Here is a 19,146-nt window from a genome sequence, read left to right as displayed (position 1 = left end):
GATCACTTCGAAATGGAAGTATCTTGGCAATCGCCGTGCCATGTATTTCCACTGCTCTCCCACTGGAAGCGTCTCTTTAGGCCATCCACAGCAAGAAAAAGCCGTGCCCGCCGTGTGGCAGCGACGCCACTTGTCTGTAGCTGTCGCAGTTAAGGAGACAGCGTCAAGAGACGTTTTCGTGCCGTGACCAGGTTTCGAACCTGGGCTTTCCGTAACCACTAAAGTATCGTAGCTGTAACTGTCAGGCGGAGCTAGAATGCTCCATGTATCAAACATATGTGAGCTCAAGGAGGTTACACTTGAAGAAAAAGCGGCAGGTTAACGCGATCACAGCAAAGCCCCCGGCAGCTACGGGACTCGAAACCGCGCCTACAGAGAGACTGGTGCCTGAAACCAGCGCCTTAAAGCGCTCGGCCACGCTACATGCGCTGCTTGGTGCGCCAGTGTTCCTAGCATTTGTACAAACAGTGCACGCCACAGCTTCCTGTTCTGCTGGGACTGGCTGCTCATCCATCGCACTTCAAACAACTGCCCTTTTCGACTACAGAGAGCAGCGGACGTCTGCGCTCTGGGAGGCGACATTACGTGTTGGGGATGAAGTGGTAGGGCAAACTGCGGCCTGCGGAACACGACCGAAAAAGTCAAGAGAGTACTGTCATTTCGAGTACTCGTCATTGCAACGGCAGCAAGGCAAAACTTTCAAAATTGCCGTGACCAGGATTCGAACCTGGGTTATTGCGGCCACAACGCAATGTCCTAACCACTAGACGATCACGGCCACGGACGCGCCCGCGAAAGCAGCTGCCTGTAATGCAAGTGGCGATACACAGCAGAGCCTAGGCCAAGGTGTACGCCACAGCAGTGTGAGACACGGTCTCCATCACATGTATACGAGCAAATGAACGTGCCTGCGCTGTCAGGACACTAACTACAGTGGTTAGCTGCATTCACCTCCGTGGCAATGTCTTGCAGTCCCCCAAGCCTCTTGACTACAGGTATGTGGCTGGATAACAAGTGGATAGACGCTTCATCTCTCTCGCCGTCAGGTGTTGCCGTGAATCATACTTAACGTAGCTTTCTGCACGCGTCAGCGTAGCGTCAGTCGAGCAAAGTCGAGACAAGTCGCATAAGAGGAGCAACAAAAACGCGCGATTCCAGTACCGGGAATCGAACCCGGGCCTCCTGGGTGAGAGCCAGGTATCCTAGCCACTAGACCACACCGGATAACGACGGCAGTGCTCTTTCCAGCGAACGCAGCAGCCACCCACGGTTAACTGACGACAACTGTAAAAAATCCACTCTCTCGCGTTATAGAACGGCGTGCTCCGGACGCATTTCGTGGAGACGGACGCCAGCAATGATGAGAGCAAAAGGTGCCTACAAATCCTGTCGTTGCACCACGCACTGTTCTACGACAATTCACCAAGCAGACGCTCACGCCTTGTTGTGCTGTTTCCTTTGCGGGCAATGAGTGCATCTGCCTTCGACACAGGAAACATTACACGTTTGGCAGCTGTGGGATTGGAACCCACGCCTCCGAAGAGACTGGTGCCTAAAACCAGCGCCTTAGACCGCTCGGCCACGTTACCGTTGGAGCAGCAGCCGCAAAACGTTTCCTTTGTACTACAAAGATCACTTCGAAATGGAAGTATCTTGGCAATCGCCGTGCCATGTATTTCCACTGCTCTCCCACTGGAAGCGTCTCTTTAGGCCATCCACAGCAAGAAAAAGCCGTGCCCGCCGTGTGGCAGCGACGCCACTTGTCTGTAGCTGTCGCAGTTAAGGAGACAGCGTCAAGAGACGTTTTCGTGCCGTGACCAGGTTTCGAACCTGGGCTTTCCGTAACCACTAAAGTATCGTAGCTGTAACTGTCAGGCGGAGCTAGAATGCTCCATGTATCAAACATATGTGAGCTCAAGGAGGTTACACTTGAAGAAAAAGCGGCAGGTTAACGCGATCACAGCAAAGCCCCCGGCAGCTACGGGACTCGAAACCGCGCCTACAGAGAGACTGGTGCCTGAAACCAGCGCCTTAAAGCGCTCGGCCACGCTACATGCGCTGCTTGGTGCGCCAGTGTTCCTAGCATTTGTACAAACAGTGCACGCCACAGCTTCCTGTTCTGCTGGGACTGGCTGCTCATCCATCGCACTTCAAACAACTGCCCTTTTCGACTACAGAGAGCAGCGGACGTCTGCGCTCTGGGAGGCGACATTACGTGTTGGGGATGAAGTGGTAGGGCAAACTGCGGCCTGCGGAACACGACCGAAAAAGTCAAGAGAGTACTGTCATTTCGAGTACTCGTCATTGCAACGGCAGCAAGGCAAAACTTTCAAAATTGCCGTGACCAGGATTCGAACCTGGGTTATTGCGGCCACAACGCAATGTCCTAACCACTAGACGATCACGGCCACGGACGCGCCCGCGAAAGCAGCTGCCTGTAATGCAAGTGGCGATACACAGCAGAGCCTAGGCCAAGGTGTACGCCACAGCAGTGTGAGACACGGTCTCCATCACATGTATACGAGCAAATGAACGTGCCTGCGCTGTCAGGACACTAACTACAGTGGTTAGCTGCATTCACCTCCGTGGCAATGTCTTGCAGTCCCCCAAGCCTCTTGACTACAGGTATGTGGCTGGATAACAAGTGGATAGACGCTTCATCTCTCTCGCCGTCAGGTGTTGCCGTGAATCATACTTAACGTAGCTTTCTGCACGCGTCAGCGTAGCGTCAGTCGAGCAAAGTCGAGACAAGTCGCATAAGAGGAGCAACAAAAACGCGCGATTCCAGTACCGGGAATCGAACCCGGGCCTCCTGGGTGAGAGCCAGGTATCCTAGCCACTAGACCACACCGGATAACGACGGCAGTGCTCTTTCCAGCGAACGCAGCAGCCACCCACGGTTAACTGACGACAACTGTAAAAAATCCACTCTCTCGCGTTATAGAACGGCGTGCTCCGGACGCATTTCGTGGAGACGGACGCCAGCAATGATGAGAGCAAAAGGTGCCTACAAATCCTGTCGTTGCACCACGCACTGTTCTACGACAATTCACCAAGCAGACGCTCACGCCTTGTTGTGCTGTTTCCTTTGCGGGCAATGAGTGCATCTGCCTTCGACACAGGAAACATTACACGTTTGGCAGCTGTGGGATTGGAACCCACGCCTCCGAAGAGAATGGTGCCTGAAACCAGCGCCTTAGACCGCTCGGCCACGCTACCTACACAACACGCGCGTCACAAGAGCTGCGTCCTACCCCACGAGAACACACCGCAACGGCACAAAAATGAGATGTAAAAAGTGGCAACTTTTTTTTTTTTTTTTTTTTTTTTTTTTTTTTTTTTTTTCTTTTTTTTTTTTTTTTTTGCTGCGTTGTTCCCTTCGCGGGTAATCAGTGCTCCTGTTTTCGAGACAGAAAACAGTGGCAGCTTTTTTTTTTTTTTTTTTTTTTTTTTTTTTTTTTTTTTTTTTTTTTTTTTTTTTTTTTTTTGTTCGGGCCTCCCAACTCCCCTTATAGCCCGGCCTTGCGCTCTCCAATTTATGCCTTATTCGGCGAGCTTCTTTAGCTATAAAATAAAACGGTGCTTCTTGCAATCAGAAAGGATGAATTGTTGTACTGTCCATTCAGCTGAAAACCGTAAACTCCTCGGTATGGTTCCTTTGGCGTCGACGTCCTCCGGTAGACGTTGGTGGTCAAGATGATGTGATGGAATCGGAGATACTGGATTGCTTTGAGGAAAGTTTCTTGTGGCTGTTTACCGCTAGCGAAGCATCGAAGGAAAACTAAAAACCTCTTGAAGTCAAAGTGCAGGCCTATAATGACAGCAAAGCAGTCACTCGGCGCCTACACGCCTTAAAATAAAAAATGAAAGAATAACAGCGCATCAGGCGCTTGCCACCTAAATGCAATAAAGAAAGAATAAAATTGAAAAAAAAAAAAAAAAAAAAAAAGAATAAAAAATCAAATACTGCCTGAGTTAGTCCTCTCAGTAACAGGGAAGGAACATCCTTCACACGTCCCATGATATTATATTCAAAATGCTTCGTGGCGGCCATTAAAATAAGTAATGAAAAAAGTCACAAAAATTAAAAATATCGACACATGTCAAAGGAATGAGTAGACTCACGAACTTTCCGAACTGTCCGGCGGAGAACGAGAAGGAAAACACAATCCTCTCCGACGTGGTAAAAAGAAAGTAAAAAATCCACTTCTCTTAAAAACCAAACAATCGCCGTGGCAGCGCGGTGCGCAACGCCCCCGTGAATATACGTCGATGACGGAGGAACCAGACGGCATAAAAATGAATAAAAACAGAAAAAAAATGCACTAAACGACAACGAAACACAAACACACACGAACACAGGATAAAACTTTGTTAAACTTTTCGTCGTCGTTGCCACGTTGCAGTCCGGCACAAGCGGAAGCATCGTACTTGTTGAATGTTTCACTGTTCCTGTAGCATTCAATTTACATTAACTATGTATCCGGACCCGGAGACAATGCAAAACACAGAAGGAAAGAAAAGTCGCAGCAGTGAAGTGTTAATTACAACAGTTTGTCGTGGGCAAATGCGAGTGCAATTTGCAGAAAATTGGCAAAGATTTTGTGATAGTCTTTCCTGGATTTAGTGAGGTCATGTTGCGTGGACAAATAAACCAGATAGGCATAGTCGTCCGTAAGTCGCAATTGCAGGAGGGCGAACACAGTGTGAGCCACGATCCATACAGTGGCGGCACGCTTCGTATGCGGATATGGGTTGAAGTCTGGGATCAAAGCCGTGTCCGCAGAAAAAGTGGCAGCGCTGGTCCGGTTGATAAGTGCGAGCATCCTGGCGGCAATGTTCCAAATCGACAGTGACCTTAGGCACACGAAACGATGTTCTAAGGTGTCGTCTTGGCGACAGTCTTCACATAAGCTCGATGGAGATAAGTGAATGCGCCGCAGCTTTTCGTTGGTGGGGAGAATTCGGTTAACCACTTGGTACCAAAAGCTGCTGACGTCCGCTGACAGGAAGGGAGCGTGAACGTGAGCCCACGCCGTCCTCCACGCAGATCGCGGGTAGCGCGCCTCCATCTTATTACCGACTGGCCGTCCTTTTAGTCCCTGGTAGACACGTTTCACAGTCCGCGTTCGATAGTCGAGTACATCGGCGGCAAGATAACTTTTTTGAATGTAGTATTCTCGAACATAACGCAGCTGAAACGGTATTGCAGTCGGGTCGAGAGGTGCCACTTCAGATAGAGGCCGATGAATAGCGAACAGAACAGCTGTGGGGCTCGACGGATCCTGTTCAATGGTGACGCTCGTCCGATGAAGGAGCAACGCTGCGGCTTTCAGAGCAAAATGAATGAGGCCGAGTCCACCCTGTTCGCGCGGCAAAGTACATGTTTCGTAAGACACCTTGAAAATATGTCCCCGCCACAATAGCCAATAGACTGCCTGTGTTATGGCTCTGCCCAAATTCTTGGGTACCTGAAATAACTGTGCGAGGTACCAGGCTTTGCTGAGCAAGAAAACATTTATTAAAATCACCCTCTGTGTTAACGCGAGGGTGCGAGTAGCGGACAGGCTAGCCATAGCGCGTATGCCATTTAAGACAATACGCCAGTTGTAGGTCGCAGTCTGTAACAGATTGGCTTGAAAGCGAACTCCCAAAATTTTGTGTTCCTGCTTCACTGTAAACCATGGGCGTTTGAAGCCCCGTGTCGCCGCATAGATAGGCAGAAAAACCGTCTTACGGGTATTGATGCTCGCACCGGATGCACGTTCATACTGTGTAAGAACAGCGCGTATTGTATTGAAGTCGGTGGCCGAGGACACCAAGAGGCCAAGGTCGTCAGCATAAGCGCGACAAACGTGCTTCTCTGCTCCAATACGTATTCCTCTACAAACACTGTGCAACTTACGCAACAAAGGATCTAAGGAAATTGCGTAAAGCGCCATTGACAGAGGGCACCCTTGTTTGACTGAGCAGCAGAGCGGAACTGGTTTCGACAAAAATCCATTGATACTAATCCGTGAGGTGGAATTTTTGAAAAGATTAAAAATCATAGTTATATATTTTACACCGAAACCAAATTTCTGTAGCACTCGCCGGAGATATTGGTGGCTAACTCTGTCAAAAGCCATTGCAAAATCGATGGATAAAATGCCAAAGGGAATCCTATTCGTCGAAGCATAGGCAATGGCATCGCGGTATGTCGACACAGCACCATAGAGAGTGCGTTGAGGCACTGCACAGTATTGAAAGGGACTAATCAGTCTTTTCATGACCAGCTTCAAGCGGGAGGAGACACATTTGGTGAAGAGTTTGTAATCACCATTAAGAAGGGTGATTGGTCTAAGATTGCACAGTTTCCTGGTGACTGGAACCTTTGGAACCAAGACCACAATACCTTCCAGGAAGGACGCAGGGACATCCACACCATTTAAAATTTCATTAAAAACGTCAGTCAGGGCAGAGCCAAACAAGTGCCAAAAATGCAGATAAAATTCCGGTGGCAACCCATCAGCGCCCGGTGATTTGTTCTGGGAACACAGTTTTAAGACATCACCCACTTCGTCCACGGTAAAGTTTTCTGTGAGGCGACGGCGATCCGCTACGGATAAGACGTATGGAACGTCGTGGAGAAGCTCGGAAATCGCGGCAGCATCAGTATATTTCTCACTGAAAAGTTCGATGAAGTGACGGTGGGCCTCGGCAAGAATTGCCGCCTGGCTATTAAGCCGCGCACCGTCAGCTGATTCCAGCTCTGTGACGTAACGTCGCTTCGCGCGCCGGCGTTCGCGCAGCTGATGAAACACGGAAGGCGCTTCATCAGCCAGCGCCCCGGGGGCTCGGCTCCGTACGACAGATCCGCGCAACGATTCCCTTTTCAAATCCAGAAGACGGTGTTTTATACGCCGAATTGTCGCCATCCGAAGAGCGGGATTATTTGTGTGCAGGTGGATGGCATCATTTAAACAGCTCTCGTAAAATTGCAATGTAGAACGCTCCCAGTGAGCAACATCCTGACTGAACTCCAGGATGGCCTTGCGTAATGCCGGCTTAACAGATTCTACCCACCATGACAAAGTGGAGGCATAGAAACCGCGATACGTCAGCACCCTCTGCCACACACGCACGATAACCGGCGCAAAATGTGGGTGTTGGAGATGTCGCACATTAAACTTCCATAATCGACTGGCGCGGGGTTTAATCGCCAACAGAGAATGAAAGCGGCAGACATACGCACAATGATCGGAAAAAATCACGGGGTGAACAGAGGATTCCGTAAGACAGTGCTGTTTATCACGAGAAACATAAATTCTATCAAGCCGACTCCTACCCGTGGGGTAAAAGAAAGTAAATCCCACGGCCCGCGGGTGTAAATGACACCATGAGTCAATTAAATTCATCTCAGTAACGAGCGTCTGTAATTCTAGGCACTTATACGGCCGCGGCTCCTGATCTCTATCGTCCAGCACGCAGTTAAAATCGCCGCCCATGACTACAGGCAGGTGGGGGCCCCGTAAAAGGTGACAAATGTCACTACTATAAAACACACGGCGACGTGGCTGCCCGTCGGCACCAGAAGGGGCGTACACGTTAACATATCGTACGTTGTTGATCGTGCAAGCTACACCACGACCGTTAGGAATCGTAGCGACATTACTATAGTCATGACCAACACGAATTAAAATGGCAGTACCACAATTACACTCGATATCAAAGTTCAAAAGTACTTGATAGCCCGGAATGGAGTGAAGTAGATCTATCACGACCTCCTGCAAAAACACTATGTCAGCAGCAATGTAATTTATAAAACCCACAAAACTTGCAAACTTCACAGGCGACTCCAATTTATTAAGATTAATAGTAGCCACAACTGATGGAGGGTGTGCTACCATAGACAACAGGGAAAAACAAAGAAAACAAATTAAACGGCAGGAGTGGACCCACCCTCCTCCTCCATATCGTCTGCCCAGTCACAACGTTCAGACGGTGCAGCTGAAGTAGGCGGTTCTTGTGTGGGAGGTGCAGACGCGGAATCCTGCGAAGGGGGACGCGTGCGACGCTGGGGGGTGTCTTCCGCCTTACGCTTAACCGAAAGTTGTGCCGGGTTCGTTGCCTGAGACGTCGTAGTGTCCATTGCTAGATTTACATCAGAGTGGTGCAACATTTCCTTTAACTGCTGTACAACCTGTTCCCGCCTGTCTGCCGACACACTTGTCGTAGGCGCTGGCTGACTGCTCGCCACAGGACGCTGTGGACGACGCCCCCCCGCAACCGACGGCCGAGATTCGACTACGGGGCGGGGCAAGGGCTTGTGCGCCGGCTTTTGCACAGATTTTGGCTTTTGTTTCGACTTCGGACGGGGAACTTGCTGCCACTCCGGAGAAGGGCTGCGTTCTCCGCGAGAAAAGGTTCGTTTTTCTAAAATCCGCGAACTACTGGCACTGCGGAAGCGGTCAGTATTGCCACGCCTCTCCGAAACACTTTCACGCCTGGGCTTTGGTTCCTGTGAGGCAGGAGCCGCGTCCGGAACACCCTGAAGCACGGAAGTAGACGGTGACGATTCCACAACAGCAACAGGGGGGGTAACCACCGGAACGGGTTCTGATCCGGTCCGCTCCGGAACTACAGGCCCAGCCGGAGGCGGAAGCAATACAGTAGCTACGGGAACTGACTGAGAAGGAACAGACATGTTTTGAACAGAATCAGTACCGGGGGCAGTGGCATCGGTTTCCATCGCGATCGCATCATCTAACGGTGGTTCCGTGTCCACAGAACGTGCTGGTGAACGCGGAACACCTAACAACACGGCCGCGTACGACGCGTCGACATCTTGCCCACGGGGCGGTAGCTGCACAGGGCGCCTACGCCGAGGACAATTTTGCCGAAAATGGTCGGTGGCATTGCAATAGGAACACGTTTGCGGCTGACCACTATACGAAATAAAAGCCCGGTGGCCGGCCATAACCAAAAACGAGGGAACGTGCTTCCTCACAATCATCTTTACACTGCGGATACCGTTCTCAACCTGATATATATAAGCGGACGACCACTTTTCCTTCGTAATCGACAAAACCGTGCCATAAGGCATAAGGCTACGAGCTATTGTCTCATTCCTAGTCTCAAACGGCAGGTTGAATACCCTAACATTTCGAATACCAAATCCAGCATTTGACAAAGTCACATTGCTAATTGTCCCATCAGAGTGTTTGAATTTACGTACGCCACCGTTTTCACTGACAAGGGCATCGCACAATTCCGGACATTTCAATTTTATAAACAAAGAGTTCAGGAACGCGTCTAATTGCAAGCCTAACACATCACTTTCAGGAATTTTCAAGTCATTTTTCATCCACGAATGAATTTCGAAAGCAGACGGTCGGGTTACGTTTCTATCAAACTCGCATTGGATATTATTTTCTCGGTCTTCGGAATCCATGTTAACTTACAGTTCAGCTGACTACTGCAGCGAAGAAACAGTCACCGCGATGAACCGCCGCCGACCGCGAAGCACACGTAAACACCGCCCGACACGCCGGAGCAAGCGCGCGATGTGTTCGGGCCCACGACTCCGAAGAGACTGGTGCCTAAAACCAGCGCCTTAGACCGCTCGGCCACGTTACCGTTGGAGCAGCAGCCGCAAAACGTTTCCTTTGTACTACAAAGATCACTTCGAAATGGAAGTATCTTGGCAATCGCCGTGCCATGTATTTCCACTGCTCTCCCACTGGAAGCGTCTCTTTAGGCCATCCACAGCAAGAAAAAGCCGTGCCCGCCGTGTGGCAGCGACGCCACTTGTCTGTAGCTGTCGCAGTTAAGGAGACAGCGTCAAGAGACGTTTTCGTGCCGTGACCAGGTTTCGAACCTGGGCTTTCCGTAACCACTAAAGTATCGTAGCTGTAACTGTCAGGCGGAGCTAGAATGCTCCATGTATCAAACATATGTGAGCTCAAGGAGGTTACACTTGAAGAAAAAGCGGCAGGTTAACGCGATCACAGCAAAGCTCCCGGCAGCTACGGGACTCGAAACCGCGCCTACAGAGAGACTGGTGCCTGAAACCAGCGCCTTAAAGCGCTCGGCCACGCTACATGCGCTGCTTGGTGCGCCAGTGTTCCTAGCATTTGTACAAACAGTGCACGCCACAGCTTCCTGTTCTGCTGGGACTGGCTGCTCATCCATCGCACTTCAAACAACTGCCCTTTTCGACTACAGAGAGCAGCGGACGTCTGCGCTCTGGGAGGCGACATTACGTGTTGGGGATGAAGTGGTAGGGCAAACTGCGGCCTGCGGAACACGACCGAAAAAGTCAAGAGAGTACTGTCATTTCGAGTACTCGTCATTGCAACGGCAGCAAGGCAAAACTTTCAAAATTGCCGTGACCAGGATTCGAACCTGGGTTATTGCGGCCACAACGCAATGTCCTAACCACTAGACGATCACGGCCACGGACGCGCCCGCGAAAGCAGCTGCCTGTAATGCAAGTGGCGATACACAGCAGAGCCTAGGCCAAGGTGTACGCCACAGCAGTGTGAGACACGGTCTCCATCACATGTATACGAGCAAATGAACGTGCCTGCGCTGTCAGGACACTAACTACAGTGGTTAGCTGCATTCACCTCCGTGGCAATGTCTTGCAGTCCCCCAAGCCTCTTGACTACAGGTATGTGGCTGGATAACAAGTGGATAGACGCTTCATCTCTCTCGCCGTCAGGTGTTGCCGTGAATCATACTTAACGTAGCTTTCTGCACGCGTCAGCGTAGCGTCAGTCGAGCAAAGTCGAGACAAGTCGCATAAGAGGAGCAACAAAAACGCGCGATTCCAGTACCGGGAATCGAACCCGGGCCTCCTGGGTGAGAGCCAGGTATCCTAGCCACTAGACCACACCGGATAACGACGGCAGTGCTCTTTCCAGCGAACGCAGCAGCCACCCACGGTTAACTGACGACAACTGTAAAAAATCCACTCTCTCGCGTTATAGAACGGCGTGCTCCGGACGCATTTCGTGGAGACGGACGCCAGCAATGATGAGAGCAAAAGGTGCCTACAAATCCTGTCGTTGCACCACGCACTGTTCTACGACAATTCACCAAGCAGACGCTCACGCCTTGTTGTGCTGTTTCCTTTGCGGGCAATGAGTGCATCTGCCTTCGACACAGGAAACATTACACGTTTGGCAGCTGTGGGATTGGAACCCACGCCTCCGAAGAGAATGGTGCCTGAAACCAGCGCCTTAGACCGCTCGGCCACGCTACCTACACAACACGCGCGTCACAAGAGCTGCGTCCTACCCCACGAGAACACACCGCAACGGCACAAAAATGAGATGTAAAAAGTGGCAACGGTGGGATTCGAACCCACGCCTCCGAAGAGACTGGTGCCTAAAACCAGCGCCTTAGACCGCTCGGCCACGTTACCGTTGGAGCAGCAGCCGCAAAACGTTTCCTTTGTACTACAAAGATCACTTCGAAATGGAAGTATCTTGGCAATCGCCGTGCCATGTATTTCCACTGCTCTCCCACTGGAAGCGTCTCTTTAGGCCATCCACAGCAAGAAAAAGCCGTGCCCGCCGTGTGGCAGCGACGCCACTTGTCTGTAGCTGTCGCAGTTAAGGAGACAGCGTCAAGAGACGTTTTCGTGCCGTGACCAGGTTTCGAACCTGGGCTTTCCGTAACCACTAAAGTATCGTAGCTGTAACTGTCAGGCGGAGCTAGAATGCTCCATGTATCAAACATATGTGAGCTCAAGGAGGTTACACTTGAAGAAAAAGCGGCAGGTTAACGCGATCACAGCAAAGCCCCCGGCAGCTACGGGACTCGAAACCGCGCCTACAGAGAGACTGGTGCCTGAAACCAGCGCCTTAAAGCGCTCGGCCACGCTACATGCGCTGCTTGGTGCGCCAGTGTTCCTAGCATTTGTACAAACAGTGCACGCCACAGCTTCCTGTTCTGCTGGGACTGGCTGCTCATCCATCGCACTTCAAACAACTGCCCTTTTCGACTACAGAGAGCAGCGGACGTCTGCGCTCTGGGAGGTGACATTACGTGTTGGGGATGAAGTGGTAGGGCAAACTGCGGCCTGCGGAACACGACCGAAAAAGTCAAGAGAGTACTGTCATTTCGAGTACTCGTCATTGCAACGGCAGCAAGGCAAAACTTTCAAAATTGCCGTGACCAGGATTCGAACCTGGGTTATTGCGGCCACAACGCAATGTCCTAACCACTAGACGATCACGGCCACGGACGCGCCCGCGAAAGCAGCTGCCTGTAATGCAAGTGGCGATACACAGCAGAGCCTAGGCCAAGGTGTACGCCACAGCAGTGTGAGACACGGTCTCCATCACATGTATACGAGCAAATGAACGTGCCTGCGCTGTCAGGACACTAACTACAGTGGTTAGCTGCATTCACCTCCGTGGCAATGTCTTGCAGTCCCCCAAGCCTCTTGACTACAGGTATGTGGCTGGATAACAAGTGGATAGACGCTTCATCTCTCTCGCCGTCAGGTGTTGCCGTGAATCATACTTAACGTAGCTTTCTGCACGCGTCAGCGTAGCGTCAGTCGAGCAAAGTCGAGACAAGTCGCATAAGAGGAGCAACAAAAACGCGCGATTCCAGTACCGGGAATCGAACCCGGGCCTCCTGGGTGAGAGCCAGGTATCCTAGCCACTAGACCACACCGGATAACGACGGCAGTGCTCTTTCCAGCGAACGCAGCAGCCACCCACGGTTAACTGACGACAACTGTAAAAAATCCACTCTCTCGCGTTATAGAACGGCGTGCTCCGGACGCATTTCGTGGAGACGGACGCCAGCAATGATGAGAGCAAAAGGTGCCTACAAATCCTGTCGTTGCACCACGCACTGTTCTACGACAATTCACCAAGCAGACGCTCACGCCTTGTTGTGCTGTTTCCTTTGCGGGCAATGAGTGCATCTGCCTTCGACACAGGAAACATTACACGTTTGGCAGCTGTGGGATTGGAACCCACGCCTCCGAAGAGAATGGTGCCTGAAACCAGCGCCTTAGACCGCTCGGCCACGCTACCTACACAACACGCGCGTCACAAGAGCTGCGTCCTACCCCACGAGAACACACCGCAACGGCACAAAAATGAGATGTAAAAAGTGGCAACGGTGGGATTCGAACCCACGCCTCCGAAGAGACTGGTGCCTAAAACCAGCGCCTTAGACCGCTCGGCCACGTTACCGTTCGAGCAGCAGCCGCAAAACGTTTCCTTTGTACTACAAAGATCACTTCGAAATGGAAGTATCTTGGCAATCGCCGTGCCATGTATTTCCACTGCTCTCCCACTGGAAGCGTCTCTTTAGGCCATCCACAGCAAGAAAAAGCCGTGCCCGCCGTGTGGCAGCGACGCCACTTGTCTGTAGCTGTCGCAGTTAAGGAGACAGCGTCAAGAGACGTTTTCGTGCCGTGACCAGGTTTCGAACCTGGGCTTTCCGTAACCACTAAAGTATCGTAGCTGTAACTGTCAGGCGGAGCTAGAATGCTCCATGTATCAAACATATGTGAGCTCAAGGAGGTTACACTTGAAGAAAAAGCGGCAGGTTAACGCGATCACAGCAAAGCTCCCGGCAGCTACGGGACTCGAAACCGCGCCTACAGAGAGACTGGTGCCTGAAACCAGCGCCTTAAAGCGCTCGGCCACGCTACATGCGCTGCTTGGTGCGCCAGTGTTCCTAGCATTTGTACAAACAGTGCACGCCACAGCTTCCTGTTCTGCTGGGACTGGCTGCTCATCCATCGCACTTCAAACAACTGCCCTTTTCGACTACAGAGAGCAGCGGACGTCTGCGCTCTGGGAGGCGACATTACGTGTTGGGGATGAAGTGGTAGGGCAAACTGCGGCCTGCGGAACACGACCGAAAAAGTCAAGAGAGTACTGTCATTTCGAGTACTCGTCATTGCAACGGCAGCAAGGCAAAACTTTCAAAATTGCCGTGACCAGGATTCGAACCTGGGTTATTGCGGCCACAACGCAATGTCCTAACCACTAGACGATCACGGCCACGGACGCGCCCGCGAAAGCAGCTGCCTGTAATGCAAGTGGCGATACACAGCAGAGCCTAGGCCAAGGTGTACGCCACAGCAGTGTGAGACACGGTCTCCATCACATGTATACGAGCAAATGAACGTGCCTGCGCTGTCAGGACACTAACTACAGTGGTTAGCTGCATTCACCTCCGTGGCAATGTCTTGCAGTCCCCCAAGCCTCTTGACTACAGGTATGTGGCTGGATAACAAGTGGATAGACGCTTCATCTCTCTCGCCGTCAGGTGTTGCCGTGAATCATACTTAACGTAGCTTTCTGCACGCGTCAGCGTAGCGTCAGTCGAGCAAAGTCGAGACAAGTCGCATAAGAGGAGCAACAAAAACGCGCGATTCCAGTACCGGGAATCGAACCCGGGCCTCCTGGGTGAGAGCCAGGTATCCTAGCCACTAGACCACACCGGATAACGACGGCAGTGCTCTTTCCAGCGAACGCAGCAGCCACCCACGGTTAACTGACGACAACTGTAAAAAATCCACTCTCTCGCGTTATAGAACGGCGTGCTCCGGACGCATTTCGTGGAGACGGACGCCAGCAATGATGAGAGCAAAAGGTGCCTACAAATCCTGTCGTTGCACCACGCACTGTTCTACGACAATTCACCAAGCAGACGCTCACGCCTTGTTGTGCTGTTTCCTTTGCGGGCAATGAGTGCATCTGCCTTCGACACAGGAAACATTACACGTTTGGCAGCTGTGGGATTGGAACCCACGCCTCCGAAGAGAATGGTGCCTGAAACCAGCGCCTTAGACCGCTCGGCCACGCTACCTACACAACACGCGCGTCACAAGAGCTGCGTCCTACCCCACGAGAACACACCGCAACGGCACAAAAATGAGATGTAAAAAGTGGCAACGGTGGGATTCGAACCCACGCCTCCGAAGAGACTGGTGCCTAAAACCAGCGCCTTAGACCGCTCGGCCACGTTACCGTTGGAGCAGCAGCCGCAAAACGTTTCCTTTGTACTACAAAGATCACTTCGAAATGGAAGTATCTTGGCAATCGCCGTGCCATGTATTTCCACTGCTCTCCCACTGGAAGCGTCTCTTTAGGCCATCCACAGCAAGAAAAAGCCGTGCCCGCCGTGTGGCAGCGACGCCACTTGTCTGTAGCTGTCGCAGTTAAGGAGACAGCGTCAAGAGACGTTTTCGTGCCGTGACCAGGTTTCGAACCTGGGCTTTCCGTAACCACTAAAGTATCGTAGCTGTAACTGTCAGGCGGAGCTAGAATGCTCCATGTATCAAACATATGTGAGCTCAAGGAGGTTACACTTGAAGAAAAAGCGGCAGGTTAACGCGATCACAGCAAAGCCCCCGGCAGCTACGGGACTCGAAACCGCGCCTACAGAGAGACTGGTGCCTGAAACCAGCGCCTTAAAGCGCTCGGCCACGCTACATGCGCTGCTTGGTGCGCCAGTGTTCCTAGCATTTGTACAAACAGTGCACGCCACAGCTTCCTGTTCTGCTGGGACTGGCTGCTCATCCATCGCACTTCAAACAACTGCCCTTTTCGACTACAGAGAGCAGCGGACGTCTGCGCTCTGGGAGGCGACATTACGTGTTGGGGATGAAGTGGTAGGGCAAACTGCGGCCTGCGGAACACGACCGAAAAAGTCAAGAGAGTACTGTCATTTCGAGTACTCGTCATTGCAACGGCAGCAAGGCAAAACTTTCAAAATTGCCGTGACCAGGATTCGAACCTGGGTTATTGCGGCCACAACGCAATGTCCTAACCACTAGACGATCACGGCCACGGACGCGCCCGCGAAAGCAGCTGCCTGTAATGCAAGTGGCGATACACAGCAGAGCCTAGGCCAAGGTGTACGCCACAGCAGTGTGAGACACGGTCTCCATCACATGTATACGAGCAAATGAACGTGCCTGCGCTGTCAGGACACTAACTACAGTGGTTAGCTGCATTCACCTCCGTGGCAATGTCTTGCAGTCCCCCAAGCCTCTTGACTACAGGTATGTGGCTGGATAACAAGTGGATAGACGCTTCATCTCTCTCGCCGTCAGGTGTTGCCGTGAATCATACTTAACGTAGCTTTCTGCACGCGTCAGCGTAGCGTCAGTCGAGCAAAGTCGAGACAAGTCGCATAAGAGGAGCAACAAAAACGCGCGATTCCAGTACCGGGAATCGAACCCGGGCCTCCTGGGTGAGAGCCAGGTATCCTAGCCACTAGACCACACCGGATAACGACGGCAGTGCTCTTTCCAGCGAACGCAGCAGCCACCCACGGTTAACTGACGACAACTGTAAAAAATCCACTCTCTCGCGTTATAGAACGGCGTGCTCCGGACGCATTTCGTGGAGACGGACGCCAGCAATGATGAGAGCAAAAGGTGCCTACAAATCCTGTCGTTGCACCACGCACTGTTCTACGACAATTCACCAAGCAGACGCTCACGCCTTGTTGTGCTGTTTCCTTTGCGGGCAATGAGTGCATCTGCCTTCGACACAGGAAACATTACACGTTTGGCAGCTGTGGGATTGGAACCCACGCCTCCGAAGAGAATGGTGCCTGAAACCAGCGCCTTAGACCGCTCGGCCACGCTACCTACACAACACGCGCGTCACAAGAGCTGCGTCCTACCCCACGAGAACACACCGCAACGGCACAAAAATGAGATGTAAAAAGTGGCAACGGTGGGATTCGAACCCACGCCTCCGAAGAGACTGGTGCCTAAAACCAGCGCCTTAGACCGCTCGGCCACGTTACCGTTGGAGCAGCAGCCGCAAAACGTTTCCTTTGTACTACAAAGATCACTTCGAAATGGAAGTATCTTGGCAATCGCCGTGCCATGTATTTCCACTGCTCTCCCACTGGAAGCGTCTCTTTAGGCCATCCACAGCAAGAAAAAGCCGTGCCCGCCGTGTGGCAGCGACGCCACTTGTCTGTAGCTGTCGCAGTTAAGGAGACAGCGTCAAGAGACGTTTTCGTGCCGTGACCAGGTTTCGAACCTGGGCTTTCCGTAACCACTAAAGTATCGTAGCTGTAACTGTCAGGCGGAGCTAGAATGCTCCATGTATCAAACATATGTGAGCTCAAGGAGGTTACACTTGAAGAAAAAGCGGCAGGTTAACGCGATCACAGCAAAGCCCCCGGCAGCTACGGGACTCGAAACCGCGCCTACAGAGAGACTGGTGCCTGAAACCAGCGCCTTAAAGCGCTCGGCCACGCTACATGCGCTGCTTGGTGCGCCAGTGTTCCTAGCATTTGTACAAACAGTGCACGCCACAGCTTCCTGTTCTGCTGGGACTGGCTGCTCATCCATCGCACTTCAAACAACTGCCCTTTTCGACTACAGAGAGCAGCGGACGTCTGCGCTCTGGGAGGCGACATTACGTGTTGGGGATGAAGTGGTAGGGCAAACTGCGGCCTGCGGAACACGACCGAAAAAGTCAAGAGAGTACTGTCATTTCGAGTACTCGTCATTGCAACGGCAGCAAGGCAAAACTTTCAAAATTGCCGTGACCAGGATTCGAACCTGGGTTATTGCGGCCACAACGCAATGTCCTAACCACTAGACGATCACGGCCACGGACGCGCCCGCGAAAGCAGCTGCCTGTAATGCAAGTGGCGATACACAGCAGAGCCTAGGCCAAGGTGTACGCCACAGCAGTGTGAGACACGGTCTCCATCACATGTATACGAGCAAATGAACGTGCCTGCGCTGTCAGGACACTAACTACAGTGGTTAGCTGCATTCACCTCCGTGGCAATGTCTTGCAGTCCCCCAAGCCTCTTGACTACAGGTATGTGGCTGGATAACAAGTGGATAGACGCTTCATCTCTCTCGCCGTCAGGTGTTGCCGTGAATCATACTTAACGTAGCTTTCTGCACGCGTCAGCGTAGCGTCAGTCGAGCAAAGTCGAGACAAGTCGCATAAGAGGAGCAACAAAAACGCGCGATTCCAGTACCGGGAATCGAACCCGGGCCTCCTGGGTGAGAGCCAGGTATCCTAGCCACTAGACCACACCGGATAACGACGGCAGTGCTCTTTCCAGCGAACGCAGCAGCCACCCACGGTTAACTGACGACAACTGTAAAAAATCCACTCTCTCGCGTTATAGAACGGCGTGCTCCGGACGCATTTCGTGGAGACGGACGCCAGCAATGATGAGAGCAAAAGGTGCCTACAAATCCTGTCGTTGCACCACGCACTGTTCTACGACAATTCACCAAGCAGACGCTCACGCCTTGTTGTGCTGTTTCCTTTGCGGGCAATGAGTGCATCTGCCTTCGACACAGGAAACATTACACGTTTGGCAGCTGTGGGATTGGAACCCACGCCTCCGAAGAGAATGGTGCCTGAAACCAGCGCCTTAGACCGCTCGGCCACGCTACCTACACAACACGCGCGTCACAAGAGCTGCGTCCTACCCCACGAGAACACACCGCAACGGCACAAAAATGAGATGTAAAAAGTGGCAACGGTGGGATTCGAACCCACGCCTCCGAAGAGACTGGTGCCTAAAACCAGCGCCTTAGACCGCTCGGCCACGTTACCGTTGGAGCAGCAGCCGCAAAACGTTTCCTTTGTACTACAAAGATCACTTCGAAATGGAAGTATCTTGGCAATCGCCGTGCCATGTATTTCCACTGCTCTCCCACTGGAAGCGTCTCTTTAGGCCATCCACAGCAAGAAAAAGCCGTGCCCGCCGTGTGGCAGCGACGCCACTTGTCTGTAGCTGTCGCAGTTAAGGAGACAGCGTCAAGAGACGTTTTCGTGCCGTGACCAGGTTTCGAACCTGGGCTTTCCGTAACCACTAAAGTATCGTAGCTGTAACTGTCAGGCGGAGCTAGAATGCTCCATGTATCAAACATATGTGAGCTCAAGGAGGTTACACTTGAAGAAAAAGCGGCAGGTTAACGCGATCACAGCAAAGCCCCCGGCAGCTACGGGACTCGAAACCGCGCCTACAGAGAGACTGGTGCCTGAAACCAGCGCCTTAAAGCGCTCGGCCACGCTACATGCGCTGCTTGGTGCGCCAGTGTTCCTAGCATTTGTACAAACAGTGCACGCCACAGCTTCCTGTTCTGCTGGGACTGGCTGCTCATCCATCGCACTTCAAACA

At 52.1% G+C, this 19,146-nt stretch overlaps 19 non-coding genes across 19 annotated transcripts; all 19 read right to left on the bottom strand.

Moving 5' to 3' along the window:
• Positions 1–706: 706 nt before the first annotated feature.
• Positions 707–778, bottom strand: Trnah-gug. The gene has a single exon. It is a non-coding gene; the product is annotated as a tRNA-His (tRNA).
• Positions 779–1,152: 374 nt separating this feature from the next.
• On the bottom strand, positions 1,153–1,224 carry Trnae-cuc. Its single transcript has one exon. It is a non-coding gene; the product is annotated as a tRNA-Glu (tRNA).
• Positions 1,225–2,336: 1,112 nt separating this feature from the next.
• Trnah-gug lies at positions 2,337–2,408 on the bottom strand. Its single transcript has one exon. It is a non-coding gene; the product is annotated as a tRNA-His (tRNA).
• Positions 2,409–2,782: 374 nt separating this feature from the next.
• On the bottom strand, positions 2,783–2,854 carry Trnae-cuc. The gene has a single exon. It is a non-coding gene; the product is annotated as a tRNA-Glu (tRNA).
• A 7,511-nt stretch (positions 2,855–10,365) lies between these two features.
• Trnah-gug lies at positions 10,366–10,437 on the bottom strand. The gene has a single exon. It is a non-coding gene; the product is annotated as a tRNA-His (tRNA).
• Positions 10,438–10,811: 374 nt separating this feature from the next.
• Positions 10,812–10,883, bottom strand: Trnae-cuc. Its single transcript has one exon. It is a non-coding gene; the product is annotated as a tRNA-Glu (tRNA).
• A 445-nt stretch (positions 10,884–11,328) lies between these two features.
• On the bottom strand, positions 11,329–11,410 carry Trnal-uag. Its single transcript has one exon. It is a non-coding gene; the product is annotated as a tRNA-Leu (tRNA).
• Positions 11,411–12,157: 747 nt separating this feature from the next.
• On the bottom strand, positions 12,158–12,229 carry Trnah-gug. The gene has a single exon. It is a non-coding gene; the product is annotated as a tRNA-His (tRNA).
• Positions 12,230–12,603: 374 nt separating this feature from the next.
• Positions 12,604–12,675, bottom strand: Trnae-cuc. Its single transcript has one exon. It is a non-coding gene; the product is annotated as a tRNA-Glu (tRNA).
• Positions 12,676–13,120: 445 nt separating this feature from the next.
• Trnal-uag lies at positions 13,121–13,202 on the bottom strand. The gene has a single exon. It is a non-coding gene; the product is annotated as a tRNA-Leu (tRNA).
• Positions 13,203–13,949: 747 nt separating this feature from the next.
• On the bottom strand, positions 13,950–14,021 carry Trnah-gug. The gene has a single exon. It is a non-coding gene; the product is annotated as a tRNA-His (tRNA).
• Positions 14,022–14,395: 374 nt separating this feature from the next.
• On the bottom strand, positions 14,396–14,467 carry Trnae-cuc. The gene has a single exon. It is a non-coding gene; the product is annotated as a tRNA-Glu (tRNA).
• Positions 14,468–14,912: 445 nt separating this feature from the next.
• Trnal-uag lies at positions 14,913–14,994 on the bottom strand. Its single transcript has one exon. It is a non-coding gene; the product is annotated as a tRNA-Leu (tRNA).
• Positions 14,995–15,741: 747 nt separating this feature from the next.
• Positions 15,742–15,813, bottom strand: Trnah-gug. Its single transcript has one exon. It is a non-coding gene; the product is annotated as a tRNA-His (tRNA).
• Positions 15,814–16,187: 374 nt separating this feature from the next.
• Trnae-cuc lies at positions 16,188–16,259 on the bottom strand. Its single transcript has one exon. It is a non-coding gene; the product is annotated as a tRNA-Glu (tRNA).
• Positions 16,260–16,704: 445 nt separating this feature from the next.
• Positions 16,705–16,786, bottom strand: Trnal-uag. The gene has a single exon. It is a non-coding gene; the product is annotated as a tRNA-Leu (tRNA).
• Positions 16,787–17,533: 747 nt separating this feature from the next.
• On the bottom strand, positions 17,534–17,605 carry Trnah-gug. Its single transcript has one exon. It is a non-coding gene; the product is annotated as a tRNA-His (tRNA).
• Positions 17,606–17,979: 374 nt separating this feature from the next.
• On the bottom strand, positions 17,980–18,051 carry Trnae-cuc. The gene has a single exon. It is a non-coding gene; the product is annotated as a tRNA-Glu (tRNA).
• A 445-nt stretch (positions 18,052–18,496) lies between these two features.
• Positions 18,497–18,578, bottom strand: Trnal-uag. Its single transcript has one exon. It is a non-coding gene; the product is annotated as a tRNA-Leu (tRNA).
• Between the last annotated feature and the right edge of the window lie 568 nt (positions 18,579–19,146).

This window comes from Schistocerca americana, unplaced genomic scaffold, assembly GCF_021461395.2.
Source record: "Schistocerca americana isolate TAMUIC-IGC-003095 unplaced genomic scaffold, iqSchAmer2.1 HiC_scaffold_638, whole genome shotgun sequence".
Taxonomy (NCBI): Eukaryota; Metazoa; Arthropoda; class Insecta; order Orthoptera; family Acrididae; genus Schistocerca; species Schistocerca americana.
This window is presented reverse-complemented; position numbering and strand designations above follow the sequence as displayed.